This window comes from Bos grunniens, chromosome 13, assembly GCF_055505025.1.
Source record: "Bos grunniens cultivar Pamir isolate PY7600 chromosome 13, Bosgru_T2T1.0, whole genome shotgun sequence".
NCBI lineage: Eukaryota > Metazoa > Chordata > Mammalia > Artiodactyla > Bovidae > Bos > Bos grunniens.
This window is the reverse complement of record NC_141177.1, coordinates 39,072,982-39,088,062: the sequence shown is the minus strand read 5'-3', so window position 1 is coordinate 39,088,062 and position 15,081 is coordinate 39,072,982. Positions and strand designations below refer to the sequence as shown.

General features: G+C 42.7%; 1 long non-coding RNA gene across 3 annotated transcripts in view; it reads right to left on the bottom strand.

The window, feature by feature from the left end:
* Nucleotides 1-12,004, bottom strand: part of LOC147360775 (uncharacterized) — a 38,727-nt gene extending 26,723 nt beyond the window's left edge. The window contains exons 1-3 of one of the 3 annotated variants that reach the window (XR_015138717.1): nt 11,418-11,689; nt 10,912-11,024; nt 7,891-9,248 (exon numbers count right to left, since the gene is read on the bottom strand). This is a non-coding gene — a long non-coding RNA (uncharacterized LOC147360775). The other 2 variants (XR_015138716.1, XR_015138718.1) reach the window with 2 other exon arrangements.
* Between the last annotated feature and the right edge of the window lie 3,077 nt (nt 12,005-15,081).

Genomic DNA, 15,081 nt, shown 5'->3' with positions numbered 1-15,081 from the left:
ATGCCTGTATTCAGCTTTAATTAGTAAAGATGGTGAATTTCTTGCAAATCCTGAGATGGAGTCAAGGGCCGTCTTATCTGGACGTCAAGTAAGAATGATGTCTCAGACTGGGGAATTGATGATCATTTGGATTATATTAAAATTTATATCACATTCTTATTAGAATGACCAAAATCTGACAATACAGAATGCATTTGGTATATCCTAAACACCAAGTCATTGGCAACCTATGGCAGAAGGGGGCTTGGATGGGAGGGACGGGGACGGAGGTAACAGAGCACAGCCCCTCTCGTGTCCACCAGGCTGCAGCCTGACCCCAAGGGGCTCTGGGGTGGAGGTCAGCCGGCAGTGGCCCCACCAAGGGGGCAGGGATATCTGTATCTGGCCTCAGGAAAAAGAATTTCAGAGCCCTCAGCTCCACACCCTGCAGCCCTTCGGGGGTATGGAAGGGGGAATGACACCCCCACAGAAGAGTCTGCGGAGGAGCAAGGACTATGAAACACCTGGGATCTGAGACTCAGATTTCATTTTATAATGATTTTCTTGCATTCTTTTTTTTTTAAGATTTTTTGATGTGGACCATTTTTTAAGTCTTTATTGAATTTGTTACAGTATTGTTTCTGTTTTATGTCTCGGTTTTGGGGCCCCAAGGCATGTGGGATCTTAACTCCCTGACCAGGGATCGAACCTGCGCCCTTTGCACTGGGAGGCAAAGTCTTAGTCGCTGGACCACCTGGGAAGTGCCATCACTGCATTCATTTTTAAAGGATACCTTGTGGAATTGAACAAAAATTATAGAGAATGTCAGTGAATCTTTATTTTCAAATATTATTGAATCATCTGGGACGTCAAGTCTGGGAAATAAAGGGGTGGTTATTTTTGTCTCAGTAAGTTTTTTTTCAACCTTTAATTACCAGTTACTATAAACACTGAACGGCATGTGGATTTGATTTTGCTAATGATTTCAGGAAAGTAGCGATATTAGGTACACAAATAGAAGGACCGATTTAGAATTTAAACGCATCATGAGAGACCTACACATTGGGGTCAAATAAAACAGAAACAATTACGTAAAAATAAACATACAATTCTCTGAGAGGCAAGGCCAAGGTCATGACTGAAAACATGTGCCCTGGAGCAAGGCTAACCCTGCTTTCACATCTGCTCCTGGACTCCTGACTGGGGGACCTTGTGTAAGAAGAGAGATAACAGTATTTGTCCCAGGGCTGTCGTCGTGGTTTATGTTGGAGAGTAAATGAGATCACTGAAGTAAAGTGCTCAGAATACATGCATATGCTGAAGAAATGCTTCTCAGCAAATGGAGCCATCTCTCCCCCAGGAAGCAGCCATGTGGGTGATGGAGGTGGGACCAGCGTGCTCTTGTCACTGCAGTGGCGTCATAACCAAAGCCACAGGCAGCAGAGTCATTATGTATAAGGCAGACTGCGTGTAAAGTCAGACACTTAGATAGGAATTTTATATCTCACATCTCCTAATCCTCGCTGAAAATCGGGTGCTATTATCTCCACATTTCTGCCAACTGAGACTCAGGAAAGTTTAGTCATCCAATAAATGGATAAAATAGAATTTGAAGCTGAATGTAATACTTTTGGATGGAAATGGAAAATTGATACTTGTTCCAGGAGGGGAATCATGGAACGAGGGCATCCTCCAGAAACTTCAGCATAACCCCTTAGGGTGGTAGATGAAGGCTCTGGCCATAGACGAGTGAACTCAGTCCCAGCCCCTCTCCTCTGCCTGGCGGGCAGGGATCCACCTGAAAGTTCTAGCCCTTTCAGTAAGCGGTTGGTTCCCATAAGGACCAGCCGTCATACTTAGGGGACCTAGGGGCTTCCCAAAAGTCACCTGAGTAACACATTAATGTACACATTTGTTGCTCACATCCCTTAGGGTCTCCCAAGGGCTTTAGGGACTCTGTGCCAATGGACCCCTACGTTGTTGTTCAGTCACTCAGTCATGTCCGACTCTTTGCAACCCCATGGGCTGCAGCGCCCCAGGCTTCCCTGTCCACCACCAACTCCTGGAGCTTGCTCAAACTCATGTCCATGGAGCCAGTGATGCCATCCAACCGTCTCGTCCTCTTCCATCCCCTCTTCCTCCTGCCCTCAATCTTTCCCAACATTGGGGTCTTTTCTAATGATTCAGCTCTTTGAATCGGGTGGTCAAAGTATGGAACCCTCCATACATACCAAGTATGTACCTCTTGTTGTGAATTGTGTCATCACAGTATCATTAGTCAAAGGCTTTGAGCTGGGGTGAGAAGGTCCCCACCCAGGGCCCCCCAGAACCAGAGTGAAAGCGAGGGAGCGTGGGCACCAGGAAATACAGTCCAGGAGTAACTGACTTAGTGTCAGTGATGCACCCAAATCTCTCTATTCAGTCCACATAGGGCTCCCCTTCACAAACTGAGTCTCCCTCTGGGTAAAGGAGCTTTACAGAAGATCAACAAAATCAGGCACACGAGCTCAGCATGGCATCAGAAACAGCATACTCCTCAGGAAATAGTGACTATTTGGTCATTAAAACCTCCACCACCTCCTGGCAACTTCCTCATTTTGTGTTATCCTGTCTTATTTTGCTGTCCTACTTTTCAGGCTCTGAATCTGATATCTAACCAAAGACAACAAGTTCCAACATCTATATTCTATAGTTTAGCCTTTTATGTTCACATTGTCTAAACTACCCGCAGCACACAGAAGTGTTCAGTAAATCCGGGGTGAATTAAGGAGATTTTCATGTTAATAGTATTAGCATTTATGATGTATTTTCTTTGTGCTGGGCCCCGTGCTAAGTGTTCTACATACTCAGACTCATTTAATCTCTGCTCACAGCCCTGAAACGTAAGCACTCTATGAATGAAAGATGTTTCTTGATGTGTTGCAAGGATGCTGCTTTTGTTGCCATAGCAACAGAGGTCTGGAAATACAAATCCAATTTTAGAAGGCATAATCACTGTTTTGCTCCTCTTTTCTGTCACAGTTTTAATGTATCATTAAGGGTATTCGTATAAAGATAGCTGCAGAGGGAGGCCTGCCCCCAGGAGTTTTCTGTCGTTGATGTTAGGTTCCCTACAACTGAAAGTGGATGTTCTAGAATCTAGACCCTCAGAATCCACTCAGGGCTCCCCTTCATGAACTGAGATGCACTGACCTCAGAGGTTCTTGGAACATGCTCAAGGCATATGAAATCAAAGGCAGAAAGCTGGCGTATATTTAGGGATCTTGGCTTTAATCCAATTGTTAAATGAGTGAAAACACTAGTCTTATGCTGTAATTGGCATGCTATCTCATGGAGAAGTCAGTGTTTGCAGGAGTGTTTCATATAAGTTTGGAGTTTGAAGCTGCTGCCATGGATGGTTCAGACTTCCATGGTTTCTGCCCAGGTTCTTTGGGAACCCAGAATGGGTCCCAGGAATCTCTGGTGTGCAGGCAGTCTCATGTCTAAAAAGACACTGTATCTAAAAAATGTCCTTAGCAAGAGGTAAGGACTGTACTTTTTATACTGCACTGTCTACTGGAGCCTGTAATAAATCTTGGATGGTCATTCAATGCAGAATGAAAGCATAAATACGGTTTTGTGGGAAAAAAAATGCTGAAGAGATATATACCAATTTACAAAAATATATATGTATATGCTACAGATTTCCCAGTTTCAAAAGGTAATTGAAAGCCAAAATACACTAGTCCATTTTTCTTACATTTTTGTTTTGGTAAAATATGCATCTTGTAAAATTTATCATTTTAATGATTCTTAATAGTGATTTTTAATATTTTCAGTTCAGTACTGTTAAATACATTCACTTGTGGTGGAACCATCAGCACCATTCATCCCCAGAACTATCTCACCTTCCCAAAGTGAAGCCCCACCAAACACACACACACACTGCTTTTGTTTGCAACAGCTATCACAGTAGACACTGCATGAAGATTCTTGAAACATTCATATATATACACATCCATCTCTCCTATTGTGGGATAGTCATATCAGATGAATTTCAAGGTGTTGAAGATCTTTTCTGTGGAAATGCGTGTCATGTGAAACTTAGAATAAGGAGGTGACTTCCACTCTGTTACCGTGCTAAGGCTTATTATGTGCACACAAGTCAGTAGATATCAAGCTTGAAATTTGAATAAATACTGAATGACTGGGGAGAAAAAGCAAAGGCAATTGTGTCTAAAAGGAGCAGGAAAAGGAAGTGGGTGGAGCTGCCTACTGTAACAACTTTCAACGAGACTATGGTCCAGTCTCTCAGCTTCATGTGTTAATCTCAAGCTCCAAATGAGTTACATGAGATTACTGGACTAGACATTACTTTGCTGAAAATGGTGCATTTAGTCAAAGCTATGGTTTTTCCAGTAGTCCTGTATGGATATGAGAGTTGGACCATAAAGAAAGCTGAGTGCCGAAGAATTGATGCTTTTGAACTGTGGTGTTAGAGAAGACTCTTGAGAGTCCCTTGGACTGCAAGGAGATCCAACAAATCCATCCTAAAGGAAATTAGTCCTGAATATTCGTTGGAAGGACTGATACTGAAGCTGAAGCTATAATACCTTGGCCACCTGATGCAAAGTGCTGACTCATCAGAAAAGACTGATGCTGGGAGGGATTGGGGGCAGGAGGAGAAGGGGACGACAGAGGATGAGATGGCTGGATGGCATCACTGACTCGATAGGCTTGAGTTTGAGCAAGCTCTGGGAGATGGTGAGGGGCAGGGAAGCCTGGCATGCTGCAGTCCATGGGGTCGCAAGGAGTCGGACATGACTGAGTGACTAAACTACAGGGTTAGTGGTAAAGAACCTGCCTGCCAATGCAGGAGGCATACGAGATGCAAGTCCAACCCCAGGGTTGGGAAGACTCCCTGGAGTAGGGCATCCAATTCACTCAGTATTCTTGCCTGGAGAATCCCATGGACAGAAGAACCTGGCAGGCTACAGTCCATGGGGTCACAAAGTGTTGGACACCACTGAAGCAACTTAGCACACATTTCTGCATGCTCTGCTACTAATACTGTTATGATTCTACATTCTAATCATCTCATGTCTCACTTGCCTCCACAGGTTGGTCTTATACTTTTGTGGGTGATGCTTTAAGTGGGGAGAAGATGGAACCACCCAAGCAGTGGATCTATATCATGGCAGTGGCCACCCAGCATTAATCTAGAACTTGTCAAAGGCAGCTGTGAGGTGTTGTTGCTGTTGTTCAGTTGCCAAGTCATGTCCAACTCTTAGTGACCCCATGGACTGCAAGACACTACACTCCCCTGTCCCTCACCATCCCCCAGAGTTTGTCCAAGTTCATGTCCATTGAATTGGTGGTGCCACCCAACCATCTCATCTTCTGTTGCCCTCTTCTCCTTCTGCCTTCAATCTTTCCCAGCATCAGGGTCTTTTCCAATGAGTCAGCTGTTCACATCAGGTGGCCAAAGTATTGGAGCTTCAGATTCAGCTTCAGACCTTCCAAAGAGTATTCAAGGTTTATTTCATTTAGGATTGACTGGTTTGATCTCCTTGCTTTCCAAGGAACTCTCAAGAGTTGGCAGAACTGGGTCTAAATAATCATAGAACTAAATTCAGTACATATTTTTGAAGGAGAATAATTTTGATTCCAGAATTAGCTTTTCTAATTCTTTTTTCTTTCCCAAGTGGATGAGCCTTTGACTTGTCAGAGCACTTTTCATTCATTACAGATTCATTGTTCCATCTCCTCTGGAGGACAGTCCATGAGATTTAGAAAGAAGTTTCTGGCATTACTAAGTATCACTATTTTAATAGCAGTATGGCTGGGAGAACATTAAAGCTAAGCTAATGACCAAAAAAAAAATGTATTTCCCTACTTTTGAATGGTCTGCTTATGTCTTGAGGCTGTGTCTATATAAGGACATTCTTACTGATGGCAATGAACTAAATTCTACACATTTTATAACATTTATAAAAAAAAATTCTATTCTCACCAACCTGCCTCCCTAAAATCTCAAGAAACTCTATCAGAAACACTAGATTTTAAGTAAAACTGAAAGAAAAAAAAGAATGTATAACTGGAGTATATAGAACGTAATTCTATTAAAAATTTTTTTGATAAGGAGAGAAAAAGGAAACAAGGGCTTCTTGGTGAGTCCACCATGAATTAGAGACTCTTTCGACCTTGTTTCAGGTCCACACCACAGAGACTGGACACAGGTTAGCCAGCAATGCATTAGACTTCAACATCACAGAGTGATTTGATAGAAACTTGCTTTCATGCTAAGTTGTTTTAGTCGCGTCCAACTCTTTGCCACCCTATGGACTGTAGCCTGCCAAGCTCCTCTGTCCAAGGGATTCTCCAGGCAAGAATATTGGAGTGGGTTGCCATGCCCTTCTCCAGGGGATCTTCCTGACCCCGGGATCAAACTCACATCCCTTACGTTTCCTGCATTGGCAGACAGATTCTTTACCACTAGCACCACTTGGAAGCCCATTTTGTTGGTTCTTATTTCTATTAGAGATATTTTGTCCATAAAACTATTGGCTCTGAACATCATTGTCAAAAGGAGCAAACATACTAATATTAGAATCCCAAACAGTGAAAACAGATCGTTAATTAAGGTAAATAGATAAAGAACAGATACTTCCTTCTCTAAATCCTCTGAAAGCCATCAGCTGGCCCCATGGGCAAAGAGGCTGGTCCAAGCAGGAAGCCTGCCTCAGGCTCCTGTCCAGGTGGACCCCCAGCTGACCATCACCTCTTACATCATCAGTCCCTCCCAACTCCAAGTTTGAGGATGTGGAGACAATAATTTGTTGCAGTAGCTGTTTTCCAATCACCACTGCTCCCCACCTGCCACTTCCTTGTCCATCACTTGTCTGTCCATGGACAGTTGACAGGAGGCTTCTGCCAACTGTTGGCTCTTTTCTAAACCTTGGGAGTTGAGAAAGAAGTAAAACAACTCTGCCACTGGCAAGAACAGTTTCCAACCTCTGCTGTGGTTCTTGGGGATTCATTTAGCTGCATCTGGTTTCCTGGGCTTCCCCAATGGCTCAGTGGTAAAGAATCCACCTGCCAATGCAGGAGGCACAGGTTCAATCCCTGGGTCAGGATGATCCCTTGGAAGAGGGCATGGCAACCCACTCCAGTATTCTCGCCTGTATAATCCCATAGACAGAGGAGCCTTGCAGACCACAGACCCCCATCCATAGGGGTCACAGGGTCAGACACAACTAGGCACACACACATGCACAGTTTCCCAGGCAGAATTCCCTTGAAACATTAAACAGACCTCTACTTTCACAGCCATCAAGTTCCTGGCCCCTCCTGTTCCTCTCCAGTATTGACCATGAGGTTTGCTTGTGAGGGACACACACAGCCCAAGCCTCTGTGGCCAGAGCACTTCCCCAGGGTCTCTCCCAGCCTTTAACTAGGTTAGGAAAAGATAGCCCACCACACAGAAGGCTTGAAGTTCACCATCCAAACTGAACGTCTCAGCATGCTCACTGCCCAATGTTCACTTAAACAAAACTAAAAAAAAAATTGCAATTAGGAAAGCAAAAAGGAAATGGAATGCTAAAACCCACTTGGGGAAGAAGGAGAGGATGGGACAAATTGAGAGTAGCATTGACATCACAGATAGCTAGTGGGAAGCTGCTGTTTAACACAGAGAGGCCAGCTGGGTGCTCTGTGATGACCTAGAGGGGTAGGATTGGGGTAGGGGGCAGGAGGGAAGCTCAAGAAGGAGGGGCTATATGTATACACATGGCTGATTAGAGTTGTATAGCAGAAACTAACACAACATTGTAAAGCAATTACACTCCAAGAAAGAAAGAAAACCCACCTCACCCAGACTAGCCACCTACTATTATTCCCCACTCCTGCACTTAATGGTTTAACGATGGTCATCAATATTTTAGCAGACAAAAAAAAGAAGCTTTTTCTTAATAAGAGATCGTTCAAAATATAGGATAGTAATTAAAGAAAACTGTGGGTGTTTATAGCCTTATAATCCCCCCATTAAAATGAGAGATGTACGGAAAAATATATATATCGTAAATGGTGATTATGGGCAGGGGAAGATTATCTATTTTAAGTTACATATAAATAATTCATATGTTTCCCATAATAGCACATGCTATCTTGGCTCTTTAATATACATTCATGGCACAAAGAAACCGATAATATTACTCAAAGACACTCATTAAAATATTTCTAGTTTCCATTTTCTACCACAAAAAATGCTGGTGATTATTTAGAGCAGGAGTTTTAGGGTTTTTGTTTTGTGTTTCTTTTCTGAAATCACTTGAACAAAACCACTTCCTTTAAAAATGCATGATGAAGGAAAGCCTGCTGCTCATTGCAAAACACATCTGGGCAAAGTTGCTAAAGACTCTCTCCTAACATCTCGTTTTTTTCTGAAAGTGCATCTCTTGTGCTTCGGTGGTCCCTGAAAAGTGTTTGTCAATTTGCAGGAAGAGATTTTGTATGGAATGTTACTTTAGGTAGAACATTGGTTTAGGTAGAAAAAAACTACAATTAAACCCTAATAAAAAGAGTTTACACATTACTTAAAAAGGAAAGTGAAGTCGCTCAGTCGTGTCCAACTCTTTGCAACCCTATGGACTGTAGCCTACCAGGCTTCTCAGTACATAGGGTTTTCCAGGCAAGAGTACTGGAGTGGGTTGCCCATTGCCTTCTCCAGGGGATCTTCCCAACCCAGGGATTGAACCTGGGTCTCAAGCATTGTAGGCAGACGCTTTACCCTCTGAGCCACCAGGGAAGCCCACATTACTTGTGTGGCCTCAAATATCTTCTTATTACCTAGCTGTACCATGTTTGCTTCCAAAGTAAGATGTGGGCTTGACTTAAAAACACATGGATAGGATACAAGCACAGATCATTAACAGGAGACTGAAAGAGTTGGTCAAGCAGCTGATTTTCCCAAATCCTGCAGGAAAACTGTAATTCCAAAGCTTGTATCCTCTCTGGTCCACACCTGCTTAAGAATGGCAGATTGTATAGTAGGAAGAATCTGGGATAGGAACTACAGGCCTTAGGAAGCTCCAAACGTCTGCCATGAGTTTTAAATAGTCGTATCTGACTCTTTGCGACCCCATGAACTATACAGTCCATGGAATTCTCCAGGCCAGAATGCTGGAGTGGGTAGCAATTTCCTTCTCCAGGGGATCTTCTCAACCCAGGTATCGAATCCAGGTCTCCCACATTGCAGGCAGATTATTTATCAGATGAGCCACCATGGAAGCCTAAGAATCATGGAAGACAGGAGAGAAGTAAATGTCCCAGACAAACAAGTTGGCAAAACAGAGATGTTGATTTGTGTTGTGCTGTGTGTGGTTCCTCTCCTTTCATGTATTTGGACCCATTATTCACAGAACCATCACTCTCCATGACCAGGTGGGTAGAGGTGGTAAAATTAATAGGAAAGAGTAATCGATCAGTCATAGAGAATAAAGGGAAGTGAGAAATTAAGACTAGCCTGTAAGTTTGGAGTTTGAACGACTAGAGTGATAGACGGGTAAGTAGAACCAGAGAAGCACTGCTCTTCTCTTTATTTATTTACGTTTATTTATTTGCTCGAGAGTTCCTCTTTTGTCCAAACTAAACCTGTGCAATATATTAACCCAGCAGAGATTCACAAGCCTGGAGCTCATAAGAGAAGTCATAACTAGAAATTCCAACAGCAATTCCCTTGCAGAATGACAATTTTCAGAGCCATACATCTGAATGAGGTAACCTGGGAGGGAAAACTGCTAGAGAGAAAAAGGGAATCAGGAATCTATCTTCCCGAATATCAGCTTTGAGAAGATGAGAAAGAGCCAGCAAGATAGACTAAGAAGAAGAGGCCAATAAAGGAGAAGAAAAATTTGGAAATAATCATGGAAATATATGGTAAACTGTGTCAAAGACTACTGAAAGTTCAAATAAAATAATTCCAGAGAAGCAAACATTGGATTTTGCAATGTACAGAATGTTGTTGACCTTGAGAAAGCAGTTCCCTGTGGAATCATAGAAACAGAAGCCTCCAGCATGGTTAAGTGCTCAACTTAAGATGTGGAAAAGAAGGTGAAGTCATGATATTTCTATTTATCCATCATCCACTTATTTATCCGTCCATCTATCCATCCATCTATCCACCCACCCACTCATCTATCTACTTACCCATCCATCCATCATCCATCCATCTATCCATTCACCCACTTATACAATCACCTACCTGTCCATCCATCATCCATCCAACCATCCACCCACCTACCCAACCACCTACCCACCCATCCATCATCCATCCATTGCTTATTCACCCATGCCTCAGGAGAAAGCACTGGATTAGAGAGAGAATGATGCCTAGTGTCCTAATAGGCAAGAGCTATTTGAAGTAATGGTTCCATGCCCAAGTGGTATGTCTGATAAGGACAAAATTTTCAAGGAAACGATTAGGCTGCATATAATGACACAGAAGATACTCAAGTCCATGAGTGTAGGTAGGACCAGTGAGGAAAAGACTTACTGGGAAGAAGGGAGAGATCCATGAGAAGAGGCCTAGTGGCCAAGGATAGAAGCAGAGAAATAAAAGAAGCCAAGGGGTAAAGATAAGCTTTCATCAGAGAGCTAATTCAGGACCCAGACCAAAAAACTGCAAGAGTCCAAGAGGTTATTTAGGCAAATTCAAGCCAAGGTGCAGGAGGCAAGAAGTGATCCTCCACTATGACTTGTTACTGAGAAAGAACCATCACCTGCCCCAGGACACAGCTGGGAGCCCTTCCACAGGCCATGCCAGCATCACCTAGGTGAGCTGGGTTGAGGGTGGGAGGGGGGAACGTGGCGGGGGTTGCAGAGGGAATGGTGGGGTGGCAGAAGAGCTTCTGGGGCTTCCAGCAGCCTGACAACCCCTCCAGAAGGCAGACCCACCTTCCTTCTGATAAAGGAGAAGCTGTTCTCCTCCTGGAAGATCATAAAGCCGTGAGACGGAAAGCACCTGGAAACTGACGTCAGGTGTTACACTGGTGTTCCTCCAACAGAGGCTAAGGAAGTAAAGCAAAGAAGAATCAGGTGTGGGAAGCAGGGAACAAAATACCTTGTGATACACTTCAGGCCATTCAAGTGTCCATGAATAACTTTCATTCCTCATGAGAGTTCTACTTTCACAGGGGTTGGGAAAGAATGATTGGATTTGGTGCCATGAAGAATCATCTAGTAATAGGTACCTTACCCACGAGGGGCTTTCCCACTGGCTCTGGAACCCAGGAGAACTCCGTCCTCCTCATCCTGACAGGAGCTCCCAGGATCACAGCCCAATGTTTGCGGGACATAAGCGGCCAGTTGGCTGGTCTACTGGCCCAAAGCCCATCACAGAAGACCCTCGTCCCAACCGTCCAGGCCAGCCCACCACCCCAGCCCACAGGCAACCCTCTCACCCCTCCATCCAGCGACTCAGAGACATCCTCTCTCCAAGCTTTCCCTCCGGGGTGCATGGCATAGTGAGCTTCTGACATTTAGGGCTTGGGAAACCAATGTTGATGGTTTCAAGATTCAAAACTTTCATCTGTGTTTACCTATGTCCCTACTATTCTTATTTCCTCAACAGGAACCCATGAATACAGGCAGCCTCAGTCTTTCGTGAGGAAGAATGGGGACACAAAGGAACAAATCACTAGTTTGTGTCTTGAAAGATATTATACTGCCACGTAACATACCCCAACTTCGGCATCCCTGCAGCTACAAGTGGTGCTGCCTTCCCTTCACATGATAACCAGCTTGGTTCCTGGATCTCCTCACGTGACTTAGCCTCAGCCACACCCACCATTTCCTATCACCCCCACGAACAGAACCTGCTCACCTCCAATCTCACTCTGCCACACTGTGTCTCCTTTAAAATTTTTAAATAGTGGTCCTTAGAAATTTCTCTGGAAAAATACCATTTTTTTCAAATAAAACATCCCCCAAAAGGTTGGCTAAATAAACACAAACAACTGAAAAGTCACTCAATTATATAGGTCAGTAAGCAAATTGCAACTGGAAAAAAAAAAAAAAAATTCAATGAGAAGGTTTCCTGATCAAAAACATGTTATTATTCAAAAGGGAGTCCTTTTTCTAAATCAGCCTTGCTTTATAAAGGAACTCCGATGATACAAGGGAAAAGTGTGCTCATTAACAGAACCCAAATCAAGGCCAATGTAATTATTCAGGTACCAACTCTGTCTGAACACCCATCACTGCCTCGATAAGCATCTGTTAACCAATGGAAAGACTTGCAGTGAAATTACTTTTAGCTGCAGAAATTTGTGACTTTAATAACTAGATAAGAAAGATTAAATTTAATTAATTTTAGCATAAAATGGAAGGACCATGTCCTGATTCCCTTAGATACTAAGGCAGCCATTTTCCAAGATAATTGATTAAGACTACCATATGCAGCTTTCTATGTTTTTCTCAACACATAACATTCCTGTCTGTCTTTCCGACTACCTGACTAGCCCTCAGTAATGGCTTAAATATATTCTGATAAAAATTACCTGATATTACTATAAATAAATATATTTGTGGGCCAAAAACTCTGACATGAGTTTTTTTTTTTTTAATAATGGCTACATTTTAGAAGCTGAGAATTAAATGATAAATGAGATTCAAAATTCACATCATAATTACAAGGGTTTTTTTTTTCTATTTCAACTTATATTTTTACTAAAATAATACAGAATGTATTTCGTATTGAAGTATAGTTGATTTATAACATTATGTTAACTTCAGCTATACAGCATTTTTGAAGATTATACTCCCTTATAGGTGATTTTTTTTTTTCCAAAAAGCAAAACACGGCCTTTACACTGTATTAGTTATTATAAGTAATCTAGAAATGCTTTAAAGCATACGGGAGGATGGAGGGAGATAATATGCAAACATTATGCCATTTTATATGAGCATTTAGGAATTTGGGGTCCTGGAACCAAATATCCTCAGATACCAAGGGATGACTGTACAATCAATCCCTCAAAGTTCCATTTAAATCTCTTCTCCATTATCACCCCACCAAAGGGCCCCCAGTGCAGATTTTCAAGTTTTCTTCCAGACATTGATTCCCACCGGCCCACCCCGCCACCCGAGACATCATGGCTTCTGACCTGGGATGAGGTCCTGCGTTTAGCCAAACACAATTCAAAGTGATCTTCGACTGCCATGAAGAGGTTCTGGAATGCCACAGCTGCCCAGTTGAGGAAGCGCTCCAGGAGGAGTTGCTTGTTGGGCTACAGCAGCAGGAGACACAGTACTCGTAGGCGCTACAGCAGCCATTGCACAAGCAGCATTCACGGCAGTACTGATTACGGAGAAGGAAATGGCAACCCACTCCGGTGTTCTTGCCTGGAGAATCCCAGGGACGGAGGAGCCTGGTATGCTGCTGTCTATGGGGTAGCACAGAGTCAGACAAAACTGAAGTGACTTAGCAGCAGCAGCAGCAGCAGCATAGTACAAGATAATGTCTATGGTTCCCTGTGCTGTACAGTCAATCCTTATTGCTTACCTATTTTATACACAGTAGTTTGTACCTGTTAATTCCATACTCTTAACTTGCCCAGTCCCCTTCCCTCTTCTCTTTAGTAAGCACAAGTTTGTTTTGTATATCTGTGAGTCATACAGAACATATTTAGTCAATGCTATTTGATTTCTTAGAACTCTAGCAACTGGAAATTTTTTTTAGCAGAATAAGATTTTCCTGTGTTTGAGAAAGCCACAGACATCATACGTGTCTGCAACTGCAAAAGGCATGATTATGCTGATTGCTTTACTAGTATTTTGTTTCCATGGATTTTCTTTCTTTTTTTTTTTTTCTTTATTTATTGAAGGAGTAATTAGGACTCCTGTATATCAGACAGTTCTCTCCATGGGTTTGGCTTTGTTTTATTTCTGTTTTGTTTTGCGTTGCTTTTCATAAAGAAGAAAGTAAATGAAACTTTTAAGACAGAGTTTTCTTCCTTTCACTGAAATAGAACATGCTGGTACTGAACTTTTGGAAATTTCCCTTCATGATCTATTACGCAATAAGCCACCAAGAGTGAAAGTTCCAGGACACTCTGCAGACGTAGTCCCTGGGACTCGGCGCTCCTGGGCAGCTTGGAGCAAGGCCTTGTGACTCACACTGTGCCCAGAGGAAGGGGTTTCCTGATCCCTGATTTCTCTCTCTTTTTCTTAGTATAACTTGAGCTTTAAGTAAACCACATTTCCAAACTGTATAAAATCAGCAGGTGCATAATAAAGGTCTCATTTGAAAGAGACGTTTAGTCATTTGGGAAGACTGGTTAACCTTAACACCACTACCTATTTCCAACCCCTTCTCTGCCAATATCACAGAGTCCGTGATTCACAACTGAGCAAAGCTACACCTGAAACTGGTGACAAATACCAAACATATCGTCTAGTCTTTCTTTAAAAAAAAAAAAAGAAAATTCAAATTAGGTTAAAAAAATAAAAAAGTTTATCTTTTCCATTGTAACTTAATGGCCCTCTATATCCTAGGATGAAAAAGCATCTAATGAAGAGATCATTTGGATTTTCTTTGATCAGTTATTTCAGACTGGTTCAAATTAGTTTATTTGCATTAATTTTTCTAAGACAAAGCAGACTCTAATGACTGGATTACAGCCTAATTAGACCTACCCCTCGTCTCCCCCTGAGGGTGACATGGGTGGTGGGTCCCTGAGTCACAGCCAGGCCCAATTTCTCCAGGACGGCTTCCTCACTGACTTTTTATTTTACTTCTAGGTAACAAATATTCAGGGCCTTCCCTGGTAGCTCAGACAGTAAAGAATCCACCCGTCAATGCAGGAGACCCAGGTTCAATCCCTAGGTCAGGAAGATCCCTGGAGAAGGGAATGGCAACCCATTCCTGTATTCTTGCCTGGAGAATCCCATGGACAGAGGAGACTGGTGGGTTACCGTCCACATGGTTGCAAAGAATCAGACACGACTGAGTAACTACACTTTCATTTTCAACAAATATTCATCTGGGGAGGTGCAGTGCTTTTGTGTGTGCTCATCTGCAATTTGTAATATATTCCACCAGGAGCAAAAACAGTCATTTACTGA